The 26,801-nt window shown below is 37.2% G+C and overlaps 1 protein-coding gene and 1 pseudogene across 7 annotated transcripts in view; both read right to left on the bottom strand.

Moving 5' to 3' along the window:
- CEP112 (centrosomal protein 112) overlaps window positions 1-26,801 on the bottom strand; it is a 558,138-nt gene that overhangs the window by 355,444 nt on the left and 175,893 nt on the right. The gene's annotated exons all lie outside the window — the stretch shown is intronic.
- Window positions 23,316-26,516, bottom strand: LOC111542516 (annotated as a pseudogene).

Consider the following 26,801-nt stretch of genomic DNA (forward strand, 5'->3'; position numbering starts at 1 on the left):
TTTTTAACATCATTAGTCACTAGGAAAATGCAAATGAAAACCACAATTAAGATATTACCACACACTTGTGAGCATGGTGAAAATTTAAAACACTGATGATATGAAGTTTTGGGAAAGATGTGGAGGGACTGGAAAAACTATACATACTGTCTGCTTCCATTTATCTAAAATTCTGGAAATTAAAATATAATGACAGGAAATCAGTGGTTGCCTGGATATGGGGAGGTGGAAAGGGAGAGACCAGAAGGATGGCATGGGAGGAGAGAACGTTTGGAGTGATACATACGTTCACACATATATATTTTTTTGTATTGGTAGTTTCATGAGTATGTACACAGTTCAAAATATATGAAAACTGTATACTTTAAATATGTGAATTTATTGTATGACAATTCTAACTAAATAAGGCTGATAAAATGGCCCTTAAATGTAACAAAATGTTTAATCTCACAAGAGTACTGCAAATTAAAACCGTGTCATTATTTCTCACCAACCAGATTTACAAAAATTTTTAAATTGTAACAACATTCTACTTGGGAGTCTAAAAGCCATTCACTTTTTTTTTTTTTTAAGACAGGGTCTCACTTTGTCACCCAAGCCGGAGTGCAGCGGCGAGATCACAACTCACTGCAGCCTCACAACTCACTGCAGCCTCAGCCTCCCCAGTTCAAGCAATCCTCCCACCTCAACCCCTCAACTGGCTGGGACTACAGGCACGTGCCACCACGCCAGCTACTTTTTTTGCGCTTTTTGTAGAGACAGGGCTTTGCCATGTTGCCCGAGCTGGTCTCAAACTCCTGAGCTCAAGCAATCTGCCCGCCTTGGCCTCCCAAAGTGCTGGGATTTCAGGCGTGAGCGACTGTGTCCAGTCCAAAAGGCATCCTTATTTGCAGCCAGGAGAAATTTAAGTCAGTGTAACCTTTATGGAGGAAAATTTGCCACTATGTAACAATACTACATACACGTAGTTTTGACCCAGTATTCCCAATCCTAAAAAGTTACCCTGAATCTACATCCCAAACAATACAAAAATTCATATCCATTAGGTTATTCATGACTGCATCACATGCAATTGCAAATATTGGGAACAACCTGTATACCCACATATAGAACAGTGGTTGCATAAACACACTGGCATACTACACTGATGTAAAAAGAACGAGTAACTTCCAGGTTATAATAAATGAAAAAAGCAGTGTGTACAAAAGTGTCCATGCCTTTCGTGTAAGGAGGAAGAGAAAACAATGAGATATACACGTATCTGCTTATTTGTGCAGGAACAAACACAGAAATGATCAGCTAGAGACTAATAAGATCATATATCCACAGAAGTGGCTTGGAATGGGAAAGACAACACAGAAGGAATCAAGGTAGGGTGACACCTCTCTGAATATACCTAAGAGTCCAGGTGTGGTGTTTGGAATCATATTAATGTTTTATTTACTAAAAAAGAAAAGGAAAGAAATAAACAAGGACAGGAGAGGGAAATCCTGAAATGAAATACAAACAGAAACAAATAAACGTAATTGTATTTCAGATGATTAATAATCACACTGAAGGGGGAATGAATAACCAAATTAACCTTGGAATACAGTCTTTGGATCATGTGCTCTTAGGCTGAAGATGAAAAGAACAGAAAAGAACTCTTAGACTCTAGTTACAGGTTTCTTTCTTCACAAAGCTATGGTCTATCAATTGAAAAACCAATTCCTGGATTCTAGGTTTGAGTAAATAAGTAAATATATAATGGAAGTCAGGTTTCTCACAGTCAGACGGTAATAAAACAAATAAAAAGAAATAAAATAAACCCTGTTGAATTTGACTGTTAATGGAATTAGTGTGAGTTCATGCTTTCTATATATTTAGTAAGATACAGAAATATAGATGTATAAGTATAGGATATGTGTATGATATCAAAATACACATAAGTAAATACATAAACACACACACAAATATATACACACACAGGGATGTGTATGTATGTGTCTATAAATTCATTTGTTTCTTAATTCCGCCTGCTGAAAGGGGCTAAAAGCAACTTCTTCAGAAAGGAAAAAGACACACTTTTAGATAATTTCTCAGTGTCAAATAAATCATACTGAAAATCATGAACTATACTGGAACTGAACCACAAAAAACACACTACATATAAAAATGTGTGTGATAAAACTTAAGCATTTCTTAAAACAATTTAAAACCTTAAATGCATAAGATAGAATAGGAAAAGCAACTGAAAGTTTTTTTTGGAATATTCTGTTTTACTTCAGGTACACTCAGGAGGAGTCCTAATTTGGGACTAACATAGCCTTGAAATGACATAGTAAAATCAAAAAATGTGGAAAAGAAAGGTGATTATCTCCAGGGAAGGAGAGAGAAGAAACCCATAGCTACCATACTTTTTTTCTTTAAACTAAAAGAATCTGAAATGAATATTCCAAGAAGTTACCATTTGTTAAATGCGTACACATGTGCTGGGTGTGGTGCACAATCCTCCCACCTTCCCTAATTGGACTTATAAAGTAAGCTCTTCAGCGCTTTCAACAAGAAGAGAACTGCTGCCCTTTCTTGGCATACACTAATCACCATGGACTCGGATGAGCAAGTGTGAACAGTGTTCAGCCCCCTGCCTCTCTCTCCAGGGAGGGCCTATTGTCAGAATGTCCTCCTCCCCTGCCTTTACAGGCTCCAGTGGGCGGCTCTAGCTGTGCCCTGATGAGCACATTTAATCTAACGAGAAAGGACTCCCAACCTTCACCCGGCCACACACCCAAACCACAACTTCATCTATAGGATTCTTCTATTTTTCTGAATGTGTTCTAAATTTGAGAGGGGAAGAGCATGTTATTTATTGGCCTTGACTGTCTCCCAAATCAAAAACGTTACCTTTTATCTTAGGTTCTATACAAATTTACAGTAACTAGTTTACAGTTGTATAGAGTTTATAACTACAGAAAAAACCTGAAATGTGTTGTTCCTAATAAAGCAGCAATGTCATCAATTTTATTTTCATGAATAATCTTTCTTAAAATTTCTAAGGAATCTGTAGAAGTATGCCATCCACATACTGATTCAGACTTCATTAGTAAGAATTTGTGATAATTTTGACAGGGGTGAGATATTACAGTTCACCTTTGTTCTTTGTTCTTAAAAAGGTCTTTTTTAAAAAAACACATATTGTAATAACATTATATAGGCCATATTTAATCTATTTTTTAAAGTAAACTTATAACTTTTTTTTTTTTTTTGAGACAGAGTCTCGCTCTGTTGCCCAGGCTGGAGTGCAGCGGTGCAATCTCAGCTCACTGCAACCTCCGACTCCCAGGTTCAAGCGATTTTCATGCCTCAGTCTCCCGAGTAGCTGGGATTACAGGCATGTGCCCCCATGCCCAGCTAATTTTTGTATTTTTAGTAGAAACAGGGCTTCACCATGTTGGCCAGGCTGTCTCAAACTCCTGACCTCAGGTGGTCTGTCCACCTAGGCCTCCCAAAGTGTTGGGATTACAGGCGTGAGCCACTGGGCCCGGCCACTTTTTAAACAAACGGTTAAAATGTCTTTTAACTCATGGTAACCAAATAAAAACAGCTGTATATTATAAAGACATGAGCTCTCAGTGAAGGTGTCTCTTGAGAAGGAACTGGAATAAACCAGGCTCTGCTATGCACAGCTGCGTTTCTTACAGCATCTGTGCTTCTCTCTGTGCATCTGCCCTGTTTTCCTCTTGGCATCAACACAACTACTCAACACTTTAGCTCGCATATGGCCCATAGTGGCTGCCTAGTCAACCTTCCTCATAGTAACGTTCCAGGTTTTCAGCTTCTGCATTAATTGAATCAGTCTCTCAGTTTTCCAGTTCCAAATTCCCAAGCTTCAGGGAAGAAGAGCAATGCAATATAGCACAGTGGTTAAGAATAGAGGATTTAAAGTCAAACACACACAATTTCAAATCCTGGCACCCCCACCAGCTGTGTGACTTAAGCTCTTTGTACCTCAGAACAAAATGATTCGGCTGCCTTTGGATCAGGTGTCCACTCTACACCCAATGAACGTGGCAGAGAAAGGAAGATGGTCCTATAGCAAAGAATATGGTGGGCAGCTGTCAGAGCTGTGGGCAGGGCGGATTCCCCAATGTGGGGTTAGGTGAGGAGTAAGTGGCTGAGTGCAGTGGCTCGCGCCTATAATCCCAGACACTTTGGGAAGCTGAGATGGGAGGATCCCTTGAAGCCAGGAGTTTGAGACCAGCCTGGGCAACAAAGTGAGACTCTGTCTCTAAAAATAAAAATAAAAAGGCCGGGCGTGGTGGCTCACACCTGTAATCCCAGCACTTTGGGAGGCTGAGGCAGGTAGATCACCTGAGGTCAGGAGTTCAAGACCAGCCTGGCCAATATGGTAAAATCCCGTCTCTACTAAAAATACCAAAACTAGCCAGGCGTGGTGGCAGGCACCTATAATCCCAGCTACTCGGGGGGCTGAGGCAGGAGAATCGCTTGAACCCAGGAGGTAGAGGTTACAGTGAGCTGAGATAGTGCCACCACACTCCTGCCTGGGGGACAAGAGTGAGACTTTGTCTCAATAAAAAAAATTTTAATAAAAAATAAAATAAAATAAAAAATAAAAAAATTAGCCAGGCATGGTGGTACACACCTGTGGTCTCAGCTACCTGGAAGGCTGAGGCAGGAGGATCACTTGAGCCCAGAGGTTGAGACTGCAGTGGGCCATGATCATGCCACTGCACACCAGCCTGGGTGACAGAGCAAGATCCTAGCTCTAAAAGAAACAAGAAAGAATAAGTAATGACATATCTAGTATATGTTGCCATCTTTGAATGATTTGGATCCAATCATTTAAAAAGCACAAAAGGAAAATGACTTTGGTGACACAAAGGTAAACACTGGCATTCTATCAGGAAAAGAGCAATGAAGTAGGGCTCAGCGTGCCCCAGGCAAGGCCCAGCTCAGTCACGTGTCAGCTCTGCAATATTGGTCAAATTGCTTGAACAATCGGTGAAATCTCCATGAACCTCAGTTTCTTCCTTTCAAAATGCAGGTAATAACAAACAACCACATAGGATTCTTTCGAGGATAAATTAAGAGAATACATATTAAAACTATTTTGTTACCTTGAAAACACTCAATGAAGTACTATTGTCCTTTATTAGCATATTTTACTACCCATAAGGGTTACATTTATTTCACATTTCATTGCTAATCCGAATGTTGACTGTAGTTAAAACTCAAGAAGCTAAATATATAAACTGCTAAAAAATGGGTTTTGCAAACTCAATTAATTCCTAAGGAAAGCATCCAAGAAATGTAAAAATATGTTCCAAATTAAACCTATGGTGTGAAATGTCTCTGTCAGTAGAGTCCTCTTGACCAGCATATTCTACTGACACTCATTTAAAGCAGTGTGTTTTTGTGAGAAGTGCTGAGTTCTACAAAGACATGTCTACAAAGAAATACTTCATAGAATGAAAATTTCTCTCTCAACTGGAAGCAAGGTCACCACACATTGCTCTCTTCTCTTCGAGCTTTACATTGTGCTTCTTGGAGGGTTAAGCCAGCGTGTTCACTGGAGCTAAGGAATGTTTACAATAAACTGGAAACCTTGCCTGCTCTGGATCTAAAACGGTTGCAGATGCTCAAGCAGAGAGGAGAAAAGAGAACAGCTGCCTCCCACCCCAACCCTTGATACTTAAGAGAGTTATTTTTAAGAACAAAATTATATTCAGAGGTTTTAGGCATTTTGTTTATTTTTAATTTTATTTATTTATTTTTTGCTTTTTGAGACAAGGTCTCACTCTGTCACCCAGGGTGGAGTGCAGTGGCTGGGATCCTGCAATCCTCCTACCTCAGCCTCCCAAGGAGCTGGGACTACAGGTCCACACCTGTATGCGGGTCTATTTTTATAAAAAAATGTCTTGGTAAAGATAGATAGAGTCTCACTATGTTGCCCAGGCTTGTCTTGAACTCCTGGTCTCAAGCAATCCTCCCATCTCAGCTTCCCAAAGCTCTGAGATTACAGGTGTGAGGCCACTGTGCCTCGCCTTAGGCACTTTCTAAATGGTGGGAATAACTTTTCTCAATATCATACAAATGCTTATATCCATACAAAACTGAATACCTTAAATTTGCCTACCAGAAAAGAATGTAAATTCTTGCTAATGCCTTCTAGTAATTTAGCTACCATTTTCAACTTAAAACATAATGATTCCAGTTGCAAGAAAAGCAAACTATTATATTCCCAGTAAATTTAGAAAATTACTAAAATGAAACATCTTTAATATATAATAAACACATATTCACATCATAGTCACAACCTGCAAAATGAATGAGTACCCAGTATGGATAAGATAAACCTTGCATGATGAATTGGAACATTCTCTGATAAACATGGTGAATCTCCTTAGTAATAGTTTCAAACACTACCACCATTCTACACTACATGATTTCGTCATAATAGAGCAAGCTAAGGAACAATTAACTTCCCAAGTAAAGAACTTAAAATGTTTCCAATTATAATCACATAACACCCCTTTAAAAAAGAAAAAGCCAAATCAAAGAATCAGACATCAAAAGGCCATTAGGTCTCTCGATACAGACCATTTCCAGACCTAGTTTACTCCACATAAAACTCCGTTGGGGTGTTTTCATTTTTCACTAAGAATAGAGATATATGGTTCAAATTACTGTGTCTTCAAAGTCCCTCGACAGTTGGGTATTCTACAGCTAAAATGAATAAATTTTATATCAAGTAATAAAAAACTTGAGGATTCAGGCTTTAACAGTAACCAGTTTTAAAAGACCATTGTTAAAATTCATGACATCAAACTTCAGGGACTATGATTTAGGAAAGAATAAAGGAAATTCAGTGAGGAAATAAACACAAGTTTTTGAAGGATAGAAATGTTTGACATTTATTTATCTATTGTTTATTATAATCTGACAAAATCTTTCTTCCAGAAAATCAGGTCTATTTGCTGTACTTCTAACCTCATGCTTGGACATTAATATGTCATCAGACTCATGCCCTTGGAACGTGTTATTCCTTCTGGTTGGAAAATTCTCTCTCCTTCACCAGTTTATTTTCTGTCCCTTCCTTCAAAACAGCTTATTGGCAGGAAATATTCAGGAAAGTAAGCCTTTCTCCAATGTCACTTTGATCATATACTCTGTTACCAATTCTTCAACCATTCACCATTTGGGGGAATTTAAGGTCTCCCTCAACATGCACCACCAGGCCCTGTGCTTTCTGTTCCAGCTGGCTCATCTTCTCAGCTTTTTTTTGAGACAGAGTCTCACTCTGTCACCCAGACTGGAGTGCAGTGGTGCAATCTCCACTCACTGCAACCTCCGCCTCCCAGGTTCAAGTGATTCTCCTGCTTCGGCCTCCCAAGTAGCTGGGGTTACAGGTGCCAGCCACCACGCCCAGACAATTTTTATGTTTTCAGTAGTGACGTTTCTACTAAAGAAATGTCTTTAGTAGAACACAGAGAGGGGTTTCTCCATGTTGGCCAGGCTGGTCTCGAACTCCTGACCTCAGGTGATCCGCCTGTCTCAGCCTCCCAAAGTGCTGGGATTACACACGTGAGCCACCACACACAGTCATCTTCTTAGGTTTCTTCACATACACCCTTGCACTCTCCATCTCTACATATTATTTCATGATCTTCTAACCTCCTGGGTAATTTCACTATACGGAAGAATAAATCTTTTGGGTATACAAGCCACTGTGTTCAGGATATAACTTGGGAACACCGTTAGGAACAGATCTACTATTAAAATTAGTACCAGATTAACAGTTAACTTATGGAAATTTATTACTTATGAAACTTATTTTCTGAGTCTCTATGAAGAAACCAGCATATCCGATAGCTAATAGCCGATATATCTATGAGAAGTCACCAACATGGAAGATGTTTTTCCTGTACTTCAGAGCATTATTTAACTTTGCTTTCTTCCTTTAAGATTTAATACACAGGCTTAAGTCCAATGTGAACCTAATTGAGGTTAAAGAAGTATTGTTTCAGTATGGCTGATCTTTTCTCAATCGTGGTTTTTGTTTTTTTGGTTTTTTGGTTTTGTTTTGTTTTTGAAATGGAGTCTCATTCCGTTGCCCAGACTGGAATACAGTGGCACAGTCTCAGCTCATTGCAGCCTCCACCACCCGGTTCAAGTGATTCTCCTGCCTCAGCCTTCCAAGTAGCTGGGATTACAGGCACGTGCCACCATGCCGAGCTAATTTGTGTATTTTTAGTAGAGATGGGGTTTCACCACATTGGCCAGGCTGGTCTCGAACTCCTGACCTCAAGTGATCCATCCACCTTGGCCTTCAATCATGTTTTGGTTGTAAAACTTCATTTATCATTGTGATTGGCATTATTTTTTGGATTTGCAAATATACAAAAAACTTTAAAATAAATACATAAATGGGATGCTACAGGAAAAGATGGCAATATTGACACAGTAAAAATGGCAAGAAAGTATAACAACCTAACAATTTATTGTAACTTTCTGGGTATAAGATAATGATATTTTTATTTACTATATATTTTTAAACATTTTTCTTTTTAATTTGTATGGGTACATAATAGGTATATATATTTATGGAGTATATGGAATATTTTAATACAGGCCTAATATGTGCAATAATCACATCAGAGGAAATGGGGTATCAATCACCTCAAGCATTTATCCTTTGTGTTATAAACAATCCAATTATATGCTATTTTTAATGATAATTATACATGGATGTATACGGAAGGTAAAATTTTGTCAGAGTGCTTTTGGCACTGATTAGCAGAGAAAAATGTGCTTTATGATGCCTGGCACAAGACATACAGGCAAAATATCCCCAAAGTAGAGAAGGGTAACTTGCCCAACTTAACTGCTTATCCTAACTAGATAGAAACACCATTTAAGAACACCCAATTCTCTTAGTGATAATTCTATGATTATCAGACAACCTTTCAACTTACGGTTTGAATTCTTGAACAGACTAGCCCACTAGAAAAACATATTTTTATCAAGTGCCTGGAAACCCTTTAAATAATTTTCAACAGCTCGTCTCCTTTTGTGGGCTATAGCTGCAGTTCCAACTAGGGTAAAAGGGAAATGTGTGTGCCAACTGCCAGAGTATTATTTTGGAGACCAGTAATGAAAGCCAAGTATACAAACAGTAAGCTGTCCCAGCAATTCCATTCCTGGGTATATACACAAATAATTGAAAACAGGTACTCAAGCTACTAATTATACATAAATATTCATAGCAGCACTATTCACAATAGCCAAAAGGTAGCAACAACCCAGACAGCCATCAACAGTTGAACAGATAAACCAATTATGGTATATGCACACAATGGAATATAATTCAGTCATCAAAAGGAATGAAGTGATATTTGCTGCACTGTAGATGAACCTAGAATACATTACACTAAGTGAAAGTAGCTCCAGACACAAAAAGTCATATATTGTATGATTCCATTTCTATGACATATCCAGGAAAGATAAATCCCTAGGGACAGAAAGTAGAATGGTGGTTAGGAGGATTTGAGAGAAGGCGGGGAATGGGAATCCACTGCCTAATAACTATAGGATTTTATTTTTGATGATGAAAGTGATCTGGAACTAAACAGAGGTAGTAGTTGCACAACACCATGAATGTACTAAAAGTCACTGAATTGCTCACTCTAAAATGTCATTTCACGTTATGTAAATTTTACCTCAATTTAAAAATAAATGACTGTAGCTGTAACTGTGAAACAGGAGTTCAAATTCAAATGCCTACAGGGGCCAGCTAACAAAAATGAGGAGAGTGAACCAAAGACCACAAGCCCATCATGTAATTATATTCCTTTAATATTGTTTAATTTTTGCCTTTTAGTCTTTGATATAGTTGGGATATTTGTCCCCTCCAAATAACATGTTGAAATGTGACCCCCACATGTTAGAGGTAGAGCCTAGCGGGAGGTGTTGGCTCATGGGAGTGAATCCCTCACGAGTGTCTTGGTGCCATTCCCTGGGTGATGAGTGACTTCTCACTCTACCAGTTCATGCCAGAGATAGTTGTTTAAAAGAGCATGACAACCCTTCCTCTCTCCCTCTCGCTCCCTCTCTTGCTTTGTGACATACCTACTCTCCCTTCACCTTCTAACCACGCGTGAAAGCTTCCTGAGGTCCTGACAAGAAGCAGATGCCAGCACCAAGCTTCTTGTACAGTCTGCAGAACTGTAAGCCAAATAAACCTCTTTTCTTTATAAATCATCCAGCCTCAGGTATTCCTTTATATCAATGCAAAATGATATAAGGGAATCAGAGAAAATGGCGACTAATACAGTCTTTTCTCTGTTTTTCCTGACCAGTCTAACAGAGACCTGTTTAATTTGTTCACTTATTTCATTAAATTGGTTTTGGTATTTCTCTACATTGTGTTTCTGATTTCACTGATCTCTGCTTTTAGTTTTACTACATTTTTCACATTTACTTTGTTGCTTTTTATCAAGCACTTTGAGGTTAAGGCTTAGCTTATTTCAGTCTAGATACCAATTTAGAGATACTCTACAACATTTGATGAGTAATGTTGTCATTATCTTTCAATTTTAAATATTTGACAATTTTATTGTGATTTTCTTTTTAACCCTAACTTATTTAAAAATACAATTTTAAGTTTCCAAACTTAAATCCAGGGTTTTTTTTTTTTAACTGGCTGCTTATTATTGATTTCTAATTTCATTGCACAGAGAACATAAAATGTCGTCTCTATGACAGTGATACTTTAAAGGCAGTTGTGATTTCTATTATAACCAACCAGTTCCACTTGTTGCCTTGACAAGGCAGGGGTCAGTTTTGCCAGATCTCACATAGTTCAAAAGAAACTGGAAACCTAAAATTTATGTGAAATCTTCTGATTCTATAATGCTGGCAACTAATTGAAAATTTTCAAAACATTGTGTAGGCCAAACTAAATATATATGCAGATGACTCAACCTGCAGCCCAGGAATTTAAAACATCTGCTGGAAAGCCTGAACCTGAACAGAAGACCAACAAAACAGACAAGAAAAAAAGCACAAAAGAAGCAAAGATAAGAGTAAGCTACAGAAGAATACTATGAAAGAAACGAATGGCTTATAGGACACAATCCTGGAACTCTGCATAACACAAATTTTAAAGTAGAATTTTAAACTGGAACATACATAAAAATATTAAAATATCATATAGTAATAAGTGCCATAAAGAAAAGTAAGCAAATAGCCCCAAGGCCAAGATACATATTTGTATATCATTGCTGTAATGATAGCACAGAACGATAGTTACTGAAGCTATAGTTTCTAATTGGATTGTCTCATGAAAGAATCTAGAGTAAGACAAGAGTAGGATGAACATGCAAAGAAGACCAAGTGGGAGGAGGAAAATCAAAAGAATGTGTGCCGCAGAAAATGAAGAAGAAAATGTCCTAAGGAAGAAAGATTGAATGAAATCTAGATTGGAGGTCACTGGTATCCCTGGGAGGAGAAGTTTTGGTAACATTAGGGAAGAGCCCAAACTGCACTGGCTTGAAGGCAGATGATGAGAAATCTGAGGCGATGAGTAAAAGAACTCCTTAAAGAAACCTGACTATAAAAACAAAGAAGGAGAGAGCAGCCACAGTTGAAGGGGTCAGAGTGAGACTAAGAAAAATGTTTTAAGATGGATACTTACTCATATCTAAGTGTCGAAAGGACCAATGTAGTTGAGAGATACCAAGAGGGCCCTGAATTACATTTCAAAATGGAGGAAGATGCAATAATTGTAAGAGGAAGCAAAGAACTGGTGGAAGGATTGGTACAAAGACAACACTCTATAAATTAACAAAATACAAGAAGGCAAGAGTTAAAAGAAGAACATTAATGAAACCAGAAACAAATATTTTGGCCTGGAGTCACAAGAATAGAAATAGTGCCACTCTTGGATGACAGGAGAGGTAGAGGAGGACCACCTGTCAGTCTAAAAGTGATGGCTCAGGCTTTACTACACACTCCATGAACAAATAGTGGTGGGAATGATTTTTTAAGGGATCAAAGCTTCAGAAGAAGTTGTCTATGGTCTACTATATTAATAAAGCATATATTCAATGGTGTGAAAAATCAAAGAATGCTTCATGACAACAGGGAAAATGATGATTTTTCTGGAGTAAAAGAAAAACCATTTGGGAGATCATAAGTCAGCCTTTGATTCACTTATTAATTTTGTAGAAAGCTAACCATGTTCCACTGCTCAGGAGGTCATGCAGCTCCACATGCCTCACTCTATGCTCTTGAAGATGAGGCATAAGACCACAAAGCAAGCTGAGATCAAGGGCTTTTTGTTTTTATTTTTTTTAAGAAACCAAGCTTCAAAGTAATGGAAAGGTCAGTGTGCATTTAAATTTTAGGCCTACAAAGCAATCTATAATTGAATCTATAGAAAATAACAATAATTTATTCCAAAAGTGATGATGCTGACTTATCCTAAACTTGCTCATTATGCAACTGTAAAGAGAACTGAAGAGATCACATTTCAAAAAGAATCCTATCAAAAAATCAGAGTAAGAATAGCTCTAGGTTTCATAGATAAAATGATATCTGGCTAATATCTCTCCAATAGTCTCCCCCAAGTGCTCACTAAAATATCTAGAAAGAGAAAGGGGGAAAAAACAAAACATCGCAATAACAGCAATAACTCAGATAAACAGAAAACACAGTCAAAGAACCTGGGCAGAATCTCTAACAACTATAAAGTACATGGAAATAGACTAATTAGAAATATATCTATACAGATCTACCTGAAAGCAAATGTAAATTAGCTTCAGGAAACAGAGTCTAAGAAAAATTATATAGGAAGACAAATTCTACCTCCCTCAAGTCAAAGATTCTGTGTTGAAACAAATCAAAATATTTACTATGTGTGATTCTTCTATGATAATGCTTTTTCCTTCCACAGTGGTACGTTTTTCTAACATCTACTAGTGTTTTGCACATAACCATTCAGAGCCAGCAACTCCCAAAACACATCGGATTAAAATAAAGTACAAATGATGTTGGTGTACTATATGCAGGGAACCATTATCTCCACAGCTAAAGGAGTACACACGGGCACAAAAAGAGGAAAAAAATCTGAGTTCAAAACATACTGAGAACTATAAAATTCATTCTTTCATTCAAAAAACCAAAGACTTATAAAAAGATGTATCACCAGTAAAGCAGAGTTTCTATAGGTAAAAATAATCCTAGAAACTTGGAACTTCATTGGCAGCTGAGCAATGTTTTTATCCAGCTGAAAATCTTCAAGAGAATATGACCATTATACAAGTTGACGTGGAGAAGACACAAGACAATCCATACCCAAAATACACAGTAGGCTAATGTCAGAAAGTCCCTAGAAAAGTGTACAAACAGTGAGAGCTCAATAAGTGTTTGTTAAATACATAAAACACCAAGACTGGACAAAATCTTCCTTATTCATTATTGAGTAATGAGAAAAAAATTACCAATTGGAGACTAAAAGCTATTCTAGAACCAGGGGAAAACAGCAACATTCTATAAACACAGAATAAAAATCTACCGTCAAAATAATCTCATATAGTATCCAGAAGAAAACATCAAAAAAGTATAAGGAATCTGAAAAAAGACCATCTTTATGAAATAGAAGGTAAAATCTTAAGAATTAGCTAAGACAAAAAGAGAATAATATTTAAAAGGGGGTACGATTAAGATGAAAAATAGAAAAAAAGCAAAAATGCGGAGCACCATAAAAATTCATAATGGAAGTGGCAAAGAGCAAAAACGCAAATCAGTGATGTTGTAAAATGTCCCATATACTCAGAGGACAAAAACAACATATGAAAATATGAGAAAGAAATTAGAAATATGCAAGAATGATAAAAGAGCCACAAAAGTGAAAATGGAAAATAAATGCTAAGAAAAGAAAGCAATATTAGAAATAAACTCACTAAACTTACAATTTTTAAGGGAAAATTTAAAATGTTGATGTCTTACTGTATCCTAGCATAAACAGAAAAAAAGAGATTTACATGTGATTCAGATTTCTGGTTTCAAAATGGCGGCATAGAAGCTGGCTTCACTCTCCCACACAGAAAACCAAAACAAACATACAGCACTAAGATTATCACCAGCAATATCACACAACTCAAATATGAGAATGAGGCAGTTCCCAGGACCACAGAGAAGTAAAAAAAAAAACAAAACTCTGAGCAGAGAGTAGGAGAACCACGCTTCCATATATACAATGTCCCTCCCCTCCAATCTGCCCAGGCATGCAGAAAGTTTCCCCTCAACTCAAGGGTTTCTACACTAGAAAAAGATCAAGGTGAACAACCAGTTTCTCCAACATCTTGGGTTCCCTGGCAGAAGACCTGTCCCTGCCTTAAGCCACAGGAAACATTGTGAGTTCCTGAAGGGAGAAATATTCCTGAGAATAGCCAGAGACAAAGGGAGAGGTGAGTCTGTCATTCTCAATGCTGGAAACTCTGTTCTGTAACTTGGCCAAAAAAGACACCAAATCAGAGTGACTATTCAACAGCACAGGTCCCCTAGGCACAAACTCCTAACCGGCCTTCCCACACTACTAGGATATCCCATTTAGGACTTCCCACATTCAGGACAGGTGGCACTCTGTTTACTGGAACCAAGCAAAACCTGGGCTTAAGGTGCCATCTAGTGACAAAAAGTCGGCAGCGATCTACCCAGATAAAAAAGAAAAAAAGAAATCAACAAATCCCTAAAGCAAACATATCCAATAAAAAACAAAACAAGTCAGGCAAGGAAAACTGAATAAATAATCCTTCAATGCAAAGACACAGATGAACATCCTCAAGAAACAAAAGCAAACAACAAACCACAAACTCCTCAAAGAGATAGAGCAAGGAACCAGCAACTGACTAGTGTGAAATGGTGATATGTGAACTCTCTGACTAAAAATTCAATATAGTATTTTTAAGAAAACTCAGTGATTTCCAAGATAACACAGAAAAGCAATTCATAAATTTATCAGAGAAATCTAACAAAGAAATTAAAGTAATTTTAAAAGATCAAACAAATTTTAGAGTTGAAAAATACATTTGCTAAACCGAAAAATTCATTTGAGATTCTCAACAGCAGAATGGATCAAGTAGAGAAAGACCTGTGAGCTTGAAGACTGGCTATTTGAAAACACATTGAGAGGAGAAAAAAGAAAAAAGAATGAGAAAAAAAGAAGATCTCCTACAAGATATAGAAAATTATCTTAGAAGACAAAATCTAAGAATTATTGGTGTCAAGAGGGAGTTGAGAAACAGTGAGAGGTAGAAAGCTTATTCACAGAAATAATAAAAGAAAACTTTCCAAAACTTAAGAAAGAGATAAATGTCCAGGTAAAAGAAGGTGAGAAAACACCAAACAGGGCCGGACACGGTGGCTCACGCCTGCAATCCCAACACTTTGGGAGGCCGAGGCAGGCAGATCACGAGGTCAGGAGATCGAGGCCATCCTGGCTGACACATGGCGAAACCCTGTCTCTACTAAAAAAAAAAAAAAAAAAAAAAATTAGCCGGGTGCGGTGGCGGGCACCTGTAGTCCCAGCTAGTCAGGAGGCTGAGGCAGGAGAATGGCATGAACCCAGGAGGCGGAGCTTGTAGTGAGCCGAGATCGCACCACTGCACTCCAGCCTGGGCGACAGAACGAGACTCCGTCTCAAAAAAAAAAAGAAAAAAGAAAACACCAAACAGATTTAACCGAAATAAGACTATCCCAAGGCATATAAACATCGAACACTCAAAAACCAAGGACAAAGAGAGAATCCTAAAAGGAGCAAGAGAAAAGCAGCAAATAATATAAAGAAGTTCCAATTCATCTGGCAATAGACCTCTCGGGGAAAACCATACAGCCCAGGAGGGAGCAGGATGACAGTTTCAAAGTTCTGAAAGAAGAAAAAAACTGTCATACAAGAATACTATATACAGCAAAACCATCCTTCAAACATGAAAGGGAAATAAAGTCTTTCCCTGACAAACAAAAGTTGAGAGAATTCACCAACACCCGAACCATCTTACAGGAAATGCTAAAGGGAGTTTTTCCATTGGAAAGAAAAAACTACTAATGGGCAAAAAGAAAACATGTGAAGGTATGAAACCCACTGGTAAAATTAAGTGTATGAACAAACCCAGAATAGTCTAATACTGTGAACTGTGCTGTGCAATTCATTCATAACTCTAGTATGAAACCCAAAAGACAAACCTATCAAAAACAGTACTACCTACAGGAACCTGTTAAGAGACAGGCAATAAAAAGATGTGTAACTGAGACAACATAAAGTCTAAATGTGGAGAGATAACATATATACGTTTTTTCATTTTTTGTTTGTTTCTATACTTTGAGATCTAAGATAAATTTTCATCTCTTTAAAATAACTTGTTATCGCTATAAAATGCTTTTTGTCAGGCTCATAGTAACCACAATGCAAAAATCTATCATAGATTTACTAAAAATAAAAAGCAATTAATTAAAACATATCACCAAAGAAAATCATGTAACCATAAAGGAAGAAAGGGAAAGAGAAGTTACCAAACAACCAGAACACAAACAACAAAATAATAATAGTAAGTCCTTACTGATCAATAATAAAATTGAATGTTAATGAACTCAATTCTCCAATTAAAAGACACAGAGTGGAGGGCAGAGCAAGACGGCCAAATAGAAGCTTACGTAATTCTTCCCCTCAACAGAAACACCAAATTTTAACAACTATATACAAAAAGCACCATCACAGGAACCACAACTCAGTGAGCAATCACAGTACCTACTTTTAATTTCATATGGCTGAAAGATACATCAAAGAGGGTAGGAAAAACAGTCTTGACCTGCTGATGCCACTCCTCCCCCATCCACCAGCCAGATAGCATCCGTGTTCTTGGGAGAAGGAGAGCACAGAGACTGTGAGGCTTTGCATTGAACTTAGTGCTGCGCTGTCATGGTATAAAAGAAAACCAAGCTGTAGTCAGCTGACATCTGCCTGCAGAGAGAGCACCTGGACTGGCCCATGCCCAGAGGTGAATCGCTCATCCCAAAGGTCAGAACTTGAGTTTCAGCAAGCCTTGCCACCACAGGCTGGAGTGCTCTGGGACCCTAAGTGAACTTGAGGGGCAGCCTAGGCCAAAAGGACTGCAATTCCTAGGGAAGTCCCAGTGCTGAGCTGGGCTCAGAGCCAGTGGACTAGAGGGGCACACAACCTACTATGACACCAGCCAGAAGGCTAAGGGAATGCCTGTATCAGCTCTCCCAAGCCCTGGGCAGTGGCCATCTGGCATGGAGAAATCTGTGTGCTTGGGAGAGGAGAAGAGCAGCAACTGGGGAACTTCACGTTGAACTCAGTGCTGCCCTGTCACTGTGGAGATCTGGCAGGATTCATCACCTGCTAATTAAGGAGCCCCTGGTCCCTGAATAACCAACAGCAATACCCAGATAATACACCTTGGGCATCGGGCTCTGAGATGTCCTGGCTTCAGAACTCTGGATAGATTCATTTTATCATAACCTTCTATTACAATGGAATACAAAATAATTCTCTTTTGGATTACCCTAGAACTCGAGTGGCCATGACAAGGAATAAAGTTTTTAAATAATTTAACTATAATATAATTCAGCAATTTCTGGTTACTTTTAATTGAACTTTGATATAATTCACTGAATTCTAGTTAAGTGGAATCCAAGTTCATTTCATACATGTCAAATATTTCCCTCTTGCTCCCCAACTCCATACGGTATCTATGTTGCGAGACGCACTCTGATATGAAAATCTGACATATTTTGGTTGAATAATACATTATAAATTGCACGTGTTCCTAATTTTAGCAATAATAGCAATAGAAAAAAATATATTCAAAAGTTACAAACTTAATAATCTTTAAATATATATATGCATCAGTTAAAAACAGCACCATATATTCTTTATTAAGTATCACAAGTTACAGGCTACTTTTATGTTGTGGTAGAATAGTGTTTAGAACTAATCTTTCAAGAATACTTTTTGAAAGTTCAAATTTGTTTTCTAAACAGAATAAAACTTATCAAGGAGACTCTACAAAGATTTTTTCGTTTACTTATTAGGTACACAAATCTTTATGCTTACTATTCAAGTTTGCAGGCTTCCTTTCTGCCTATTTCTAGATGTTTCCTCAATTCATTTTTTTCTCCATTTTAAATATCACTATTAATTCCTTGAGATATTTTTCCCAACCTTACAAACAAAATGATCAAGTCACAATTCCTCACTTTGGCAATCTTAAAACTAAATTCAGATTTATACTATTCAGTTATACTTTAAAATCCCATACAAGACCAATTTAACCTAGCTCTCCCTGTCTACCAAAATTCAAAATTCAAGCTCCTGGGTAAACTGGAAGGCTGTCTGCTTTTAACGCAACTTCATCCAAATTTTTGCAGTAGGCAATTTTCCATTAAAAAAACAAACCTAATCAAAAGGAAGTTCACTCTTTCTATGAATAATCATAAGATTGTTTAGTATTCCATTTAAGTCTTTTATTAAGATTAGCGTCTAGCAAATAAAAGTACAAAAACAGTCATAATAACTTTGCAGTTTTAGTATCTTTAAGGTATTCCTATTTGACGATTAATCCCTGTTTCCACCAATATTATAAATGTTGATTTATAACAACAAGCAAGCAACAAAAGATGAATGAAGAAGATTTAAAAGTGCTATAGGAAAGCTTTTTCACTCATGTTTAAAAATATAACTTCTTTAAAAATACAACTTTACGGGTAAATAACGTTTCTCCATCGTAATGAAATATTATAAAAACTATGTATATTAAGCAAGAAAAGATACGTATTCAAGAAGCTATATGTCAGTTTGTCGGAAAAATAACAAGTAAAAGTGAGGAAAGGCCTCCAATAACTCCAATAACTTCTTCCCTTTGGTCTCAAACCGACTGGGTCCACCCACTTCTATTGGTTCTTTGATAATGCCACAGAACAGTCTAAAAGTTCTGCTTACTCCAGGGACTGAACATAGGGCAAATTCTTCTCATATACGTGTATTTGTTTTTTTTTAATTTTTAAGTTTGAGGGTACATGTGCAGGATGTGGTTTGTTACATATGTAAATGTGTGCCATGGTGATTTGCTGCACCTATCAACCCATTACCTAGGTATTATAAACCCAGCATGCATTAGCTATTTTTCCTAATGCTCTCCCTCCCCCACCACACCCCCAACAGGGCCCAGAGTGTGTTGTTCCCCTCCGTGTGTCCATGTGATCTCATTGTTCACTTCCCACTTGTAAGTGAGAACACATAGTGTTTGGTTTTCTGTTCGTTAGTTTGCTGAGGATAATGGCTTCCAGCTCCATCCATGTCCTTGCAAAGGGCGTGATCTCATTGCTTTTAGGGCATCAAAAAGTCACCCAGGACAAGCGCTATTGTTCCAGGACCCACCCAGCCCTTCCCTCAGCAGGCTTATTCAGTCCTCAGAGCATTCTGGGCATTTTTTAGGAAATACAATAAACAGAAACAGCTAAAAACAATTTATCTCTGAAATTTTATTAAAATTCCTCTTTTGAAAAATGTCTGATTTTTACCCTAACAACTGCATCCTCACCCAAATCTCATCTTGAACTGTAGCTCCCATAATTCCCACGTGTTGTGGGAGGGACTCAGTGGGAGAGACCCAGTGGGAGATAACTGAATCATGGGTATGGTTCCCCCATGCCGTTCTTGTGACAGTGAATAAGTCTCACAAGATCTAATGGTATCTAAGGGGAAACCCCTCTCACCTGGCTCTCATTCTCTCTTGCCTGCTGCCATATAAGATGTGCCTTTCACCTTCCGCCATGATTGTGAGGCCTCCCCAGCCACATGGAACTGTCAAGTCCAATAAACCTCTTTTTCTTTATAAATTACCCAGTCTCGGGTATGTCTTTATCAGCAGCATGAAAACGGTCTAACACAATTCCTAAATATTTTTTCATCACGGCATGTTTTGACTCACCTCCGACACCATGGGAAAAAATATACGTGTGTGTGGGTGTGTGTGTGGGTGCGTGTGTGTGTGTGTGTACAATACAATAAGTTAAATTCCAGTGTTTCAAAGTTTTTAAAATCATTACATTTGTATCTTTATAAATGACGAAAACTCAGTATTTCACTAGAAGCCCAAACCCCACCACTAGGCAATATGTCCATGTAATCAACCTGCACATGCACTCCCTGAATCTAAAAGAAAATATTTTTAAAATCAATATTTATACTTCAGATTTCCATTTACTCAATCTACGTTATATCTATATGGAACAAAAATGTAAAACAACACAGCTTTTCGTCAGCTATCTCTTTGAAATTATTTGTGAAAGTTTATTAACTGTGATGATGAAAAGGTACTCAGATGAGACTGGAGAGTTCCAGAGAAGCTCCTTGTCCTGGCACATCTGATCCGCTGTGGCTGCATCCATCCTCTCCATCATGGGCTCACCAGTGTCCCAGAGTCACTCTCTCTTATATGGACTATTATGATGGCTTATCTTCCTTATTTTCCTGCTTCCACTTTCTCATTACTTAAATTTATATTTTCTTTCCTGCCAGGGTAATCTCCCTAAAGTATAGTTCATTCATGAGATTTATTTACCCTGACATGTTAGGATATTTAGGAACCAAAGTAAGTATGCTAAAATCAGATTCAAGATTACAAAGTAATAAACTAAAAGTAGAAGATGAATCTATGTATTACACACGAATTCACACAAGAAAAAAGCCTGAAGCCTCTTACATGGAGAATATTTTTTCTTTTCATTAAAAAATCCTGGATGGGCGCAGTGGCCCATGGCTATAATCCCAGCACTTTGGGAGGCTGAAGACAGTGGCTTGCCTGAGCTCAGGAGTTCATGACCGGCCTGGGCAACACAGAGAAACCTCGTCTCTACTAAAACACAAAATAAATTAGGCAGGCATGATGGCATGCAGCTGTAGTCCCAGCTACTCGGGACGCTGAGGCAGAAGAATTGCTTGAACCTGGGAGGCGAAGGGTGCAGTGAGCTGAGATTACGCCACTGCACTCCAGCCTGGGTGACAGAGTGAGACTCCGTCTAAAATCATCATCATCATCATCATCATCATCATCATCATCATACACTTATTAAAAAGCTCTCTTTCCTATTCTATATTCCATAAGCCTCCTAATAGCCTCTCTTAACAGGCTGTGGTAGGGTGTCCTTTCATTATAGGTGAGAAAAACTCTCACCTGTTTAAAAAAAAGTGCGTCATCCCTGACAACTCTCCATTTATTATATGAAATACACAGAAGGCTGTTCAGTCAAAAACTCAAAATAGACTTTTAGCTATTTCCAGAAACTTGGTTTACACTCTGCTCCACCCCTTACTGGCTTAAGTGATTTGGGACAAATTGAAAGTATCTCAGGACCTTGAGGAATCCTCGGACAGGTTTAATTAAAAATATATGCAAAACATAAATAAATTTTTTAAAACCTCATATGCTTCCCAACTAGGGTGAGCATACAATATTTAACTACCATTAATGTTTTATTATAATTCTTCCTTCTAAAACTTTATTGGTTTATTTTATCTTTATTATTGTCATAAGCTATAAAACATAGGTATATATGTATGTTTTTATATAAATATAATGTCAACATCCCTTTCAGTGCATTTACACACACTCTCAACACCTTATTCTGGGTGATAGAGTAAGGCCTCATCTCAAAAAAAAAGAAAAGGAAAGAAAACATTCTAAAATTGTATTATGGTGATGGTTACAAAATACAAAACTGTGAATTTACTAAAAATCATATATTATGCACTTAAAACAAGTTATTTTTATGGTGTGAGAATTATACCTCAATAAAGCTATTTTCTTTAAAAAGAAAAAACAACTGATGCCAGGAAAATATTACTTCTTCTGGAGAACTTGTTGATATGATTTTACAAGGCAATGAGAAACTAACTAAACAGAGCTAATATACATATATAATAGGGTCCTTATAACAATAATATTAATAATACATCTATATAACAGACACTATTCTATATGTTTTATATAAACTCTTCTAAGCCTCTCAACAATCTTAGAGGGAAGATCTTATTATTATCCTCATGTTACAGATGTAAAGCCTAATCACATGGAAATTAAGCATCATGCTTAAGGTCACACAGTTAGTAATTTAAGTTAGAAATTGGAAGGGTGACAACTGGGTCCAGAGTCCATGCTCTTAAGCCACACTAAATTCAAACTGTTCCCAAAACCATCTAAAAGAGTTCAAGTCAAAGCAAATTTAGAATTTAAATACAGTAATACTTTTACATCTAGTACAATATCTACCATTGTCTACATGTTTGTTATATTTTAATTGCATGTTAATATGTTTATACTATAAGTCATTTAAGTCTGTTCTAGAACTAAAGACAAATATTTTATTCATCATTTATTATAAAACTTAATAAATGCAGGAACTTGCTGAAATGAACTCCAGTAGAAATTACTAAATTATTTTTCCTATATTTACTCATTATTTAAGTGATATAATCCTGAAAGCATTTTTTTTTTAACTTTTAAGTCTGGGGTACATGTGCAGGTTTGTTATATAGGTAAACTTGTGTCATGGGGTTTTTGTACAGATTATTTCATCATCCAGGTATTAAGCTTAGTACCCATTAGTTATTTTTCCTGATCCTCTCCTTCCTCCCATCCCCCATCCTGCCATAGGACCCAGTGTGTGTTGTTCCCCTCTATACGTCCATGTGTTCTCATCATTTAGCTCCCACTGATGAGTGACAACATGCAGTATTTGGTTTTCTATTCCTGCATTAGTTTATTAAGGAAAATGGCCTCCAGCTCAAGCTATGTTCCTGCAAAGGACATGATCTCATTCTTTTTTATGGCTGCATAGTATTTCATGCTGTATATGTACCACATTTTCTTTATCCAATCTATCATTGATAGGCATTTAGGTTGATTCCATGTCTTTGTTGTTGTGAATATTGCTGCAATAAACATACACGTGCATGTGTCTTTATAATAGAACATGATTTTCTACTCCTTTGGGCATATACTCAGTAATAGGATTGCTGGGTCAAACGGTACTTCTGTTTTTAGGTCTTTGAGGAACTGCCACACTGTCTTCCAATGGCTCAACTGATTTACACTTCCACCAACCGTGTATAAGTGTTCCTTTTTCTCTGCAATCTCACTGGTGGCATCTGTTTTTTTTTTTTTTTTTTTTTTTTTTGCCTTTTTAGTAATAACTATTTTGACTGATGTAAGATGGTATCTCATTGTGGTTTTGATTTGCATTTCTCTAATGCTCAGTGATGTCGAGCTTTTTTGCTTTTTTTCTTTTTTTAAAAAAACTGTTAAGAAAACGTTTGTGGTTTTATTGTATCATCAGGCATTGAAACATCTGAACAAATCAATGTCTGGGTAGTTAAGCAGCTGCTTTCTCCTTCACTTCTTTGGATTACTAGAGCAACTTGTCAGCAGATTTAAAAAAAAAAAAAGGACAACTTTTGCATTACTTAAGTCTTTCCAAGGCTTGTGCTGGTACAACACTACTCTCATCAAATGCAACTAGTCTAGTGTCCAAACATCATGCATAACACCTCGGTGGCAGCAGAGCACTGTGCCCACTCTCACCGCGGCGCTGCTCATTTGTGCATGAAATCTGGACCATCTGGAGGAGTGGGAATGGTATTGGGAAGACGAGGGAGGAGGAAACAGCATGCCTGGCTGAGAGGAGGTCAGCCGAAGTTGTGCAGGGCGAGCCTGAACGCGTCATTGGTGCAAACCCAAGCATCGTTGGTGTTCTTTAATAGGAACATGTGGTGGAACCCCATGATGGGATCTTCACGTCTTAAGCTGGCCCACAACCATGCTGATGATGCAGCTATGTGGCGTGGGCTGATGGTCCTGTGCCGTGAGGCTGTACTGGATTTTCTGGAATGGAAGGCTAGACAACTTCTCCACAGTGGCAGCTTTCCCATGGAACTGTTGTCCTTCCCACGTAAGGCATGACGCATCAATATAAATTGCGCCTAGTTGGGTTCTATCTTTATCAAATAACTGGTAGCAATGTTGAATGAAGCTGGATCCAATCTGCTCCCAAATGGGCTTGTCTCCCACTCTGGAGCATCACCCAGCCTCGGGGAGACCTGAGGGGCTGGCACGATGGTGGCAGTGGTGGCAGCAAACCAGCGTGGTGTGCGTGAGCGTTTTTTCATATGATGGTTGACCACATGTATGTCTTCTTTTGAAAAGTCTATTCATGTCCTTTGCCCACTTTTTAATGGGTTTTCTTAATTGTAAATTTGTTTAAGTTCCTTATAAATGTTGGATATTAGACTTTTGTCAGATGCATAGTTTGCAAATATTTTCTCCCATTCTGTAGGTTGTGTTTCTTTTCATATTCTAGTGAACTACTACTGTACATATATTTAATACTAACTGAAAAATAGAAAGCTTGTCCATATTAGTGTCAGGGTTAAAAATATTTAGAATGTTTATGACAATGCAAAAAGAGTTTAAAATATCAGAATGAATATGTTAAGGCATTTTTGTATTTTATTATAAAAACAAAGTTTGAAAAAGTTAATCAAAAAGATGGTTTTGGAAGTTTTAATCGAATACTTTAAAATAGACTATACACTGTCTCAAAATAATGCTTTATTATGTTTAGCACCAAAAACTTAAAAACTAACCAAACTTATAATATCCATATTTGTTGTTTATGAATTTTAGCTCCTCCGAAAATACAATTATTTGGTTTTGTACCATCATCTTCCTTTCATTAGAGTCTATTTAGTTCCCCATATGCTTTAATAACTTATCTTTGAAAAATGAAAAATGAAAATGTACAACTCATACCATTAAAGTTTCAGATAACTCTTCATTTCTGGAGGTTATTAAAATTATTTTCTACAGTAAAAACTAAATAGGAAGCAAAAGTGTTTAATACATATGTAGAACAAAAATTGAAAAGAATAGTAAGGCAACAACATTAAACTAAACTAGTTTCATTTCTTAGAAACAATAGCAACAGGCAAATGAGCTTTAAGGAGTTAGCATTTAAAGTGAAAAATGCTAACTACAATCCTCCTTCTTAAATAATGATAGGTTCTGAAATATCAACTTGAGCTCTAACCCAAAGATGAGTTGACAGTTTCAATTGCTTGGAGAGAGTATAAATATCAAGTACATCATCCTCTCATAGAACAATTCCCAGCCTTTTTATCTTTGATACAATTACTATGTCAGAATAAAGCCACTCAACTTTTCCATTAACATCTCAAACATATTATATATCATCCCAATTCACAAGACTATCCCTACATGGTCACAAAATTTTACAATCTGAAAGAATCAAAGAACTTGACACTTAGAAGTCCTTAGGAGAAAAGGAAAGGAGAAAAGGAAAGAGTCTATCTAGTCATGTAACAAGATGAAGAAAGAGAGCTGGGAAATAGAAAGAAACAAAACTAGTAGAGGCCAGCATCTCTAGAGAGACAGGAGAGGATGGCACCAAACTCCCAGGATAATTTACTCTCCACTTTTCCTTCACAACTCAGTTAAAGACTTTTCCTTCTCTAAGATGCCTCCTATTACCAGTCCATCTTACCATTACCTTATTATGTTTTTAAAGTATTTTGCCTTATATAGCATCTATTATGTTTTCATATGCATATAAATTTATATTTATATATATCCCTGTTTTCTCTGATAGCCTCTCTACTATATGTTCAACATGCACAGAAGAAACAAGCCCTTATTAAATGAATGAAAGAAAGAATAACTACATGAATGAATAGCACTACATTCTAAAACTGAGATTTTTTCATCTTTGTGTATTTTTAAGGAAAAAATTTTGTTAATAGTCAAGGCAAATTTCTACATCACAAAGCTGTCTTGTAGCAAAATGGAACTTTCTCTGGGCCAAGCAGATCTAATGCTATTCTTAGATTCAAAAGCAGTAGCAGTCACAATATTCTCCTTTGGGAAAACAGCCAACTTGCGCTGTTTACTTTGAAGTTAGACCTCACAATAATTTAGCCTTTTACTTTCAGACTACATTATTATTACTATGCTGGGGACTGTACTGTTAAGGTCATCCAGACATTTAGCCAAAATGAAGGTATTAACTATATGGAAGATGGATAAATAATCTACAGAATAATTTTATTTAACATTCTAAAATACCTTCTTTTAACTCCAAGTAAAATTGAGTATTTTGGCAAAGACCTTTGAAGTACCTAAAGAGGGTTACTTGGCTCAGAAAATGATTATATTGTATATAGAAAACTGCAGAAACTTCAGGGCTCTTTGACTATCTACCAGCACCACTAAAAGATACTATATTGTTACATATATAAACTCCTAATATCACACTGAAAAGATCTTTCTGAACTTTGATTGCTGTTATGGTCAACAAGTTAATACCTAGTTATTCTAAGTACTTCCAATGCCTAACCTGGACTGGAAAATCATTAAGAACATCATTACATCTTGAGCTGTCTTCTCAACCTTTTATTTCCTTTAGTATGATATTACAACATGTAAACATTGTAGGTACTAAACAAATATTTGTTGTCTTACCGCTATTTAAAGCAAAGGTCCCAAATCCCCAAGCACCATACAGGTCCATGGCCTGTTAGGAACCAGGCCACAGCAGGAGGTGAACCCTGGGTGAGCCAGCATTGCCACCTGAGCTCCGCCTTCTGACAGATCAGCAGCGGCATTAGATTCTCACAGGAGTGTGAACCCTACTGTGAACTGTGCCAA

The sequence above is a fragment of the Piliocolobus tephrosceles genome, chromosome 16, assembly GCF_002776525.5.
Source record: "Piliocolobus tephrosceles isolate RC106 chromosome 16, ASM277652v3, whole genome shotgun sequence".
Lineage (NCBI taxonomy): Eukaryota > Metazoa > Chordata > Mammalia > Primates > Cercopithecidae > Piliocolobus > Piliocolobus tephrosceles.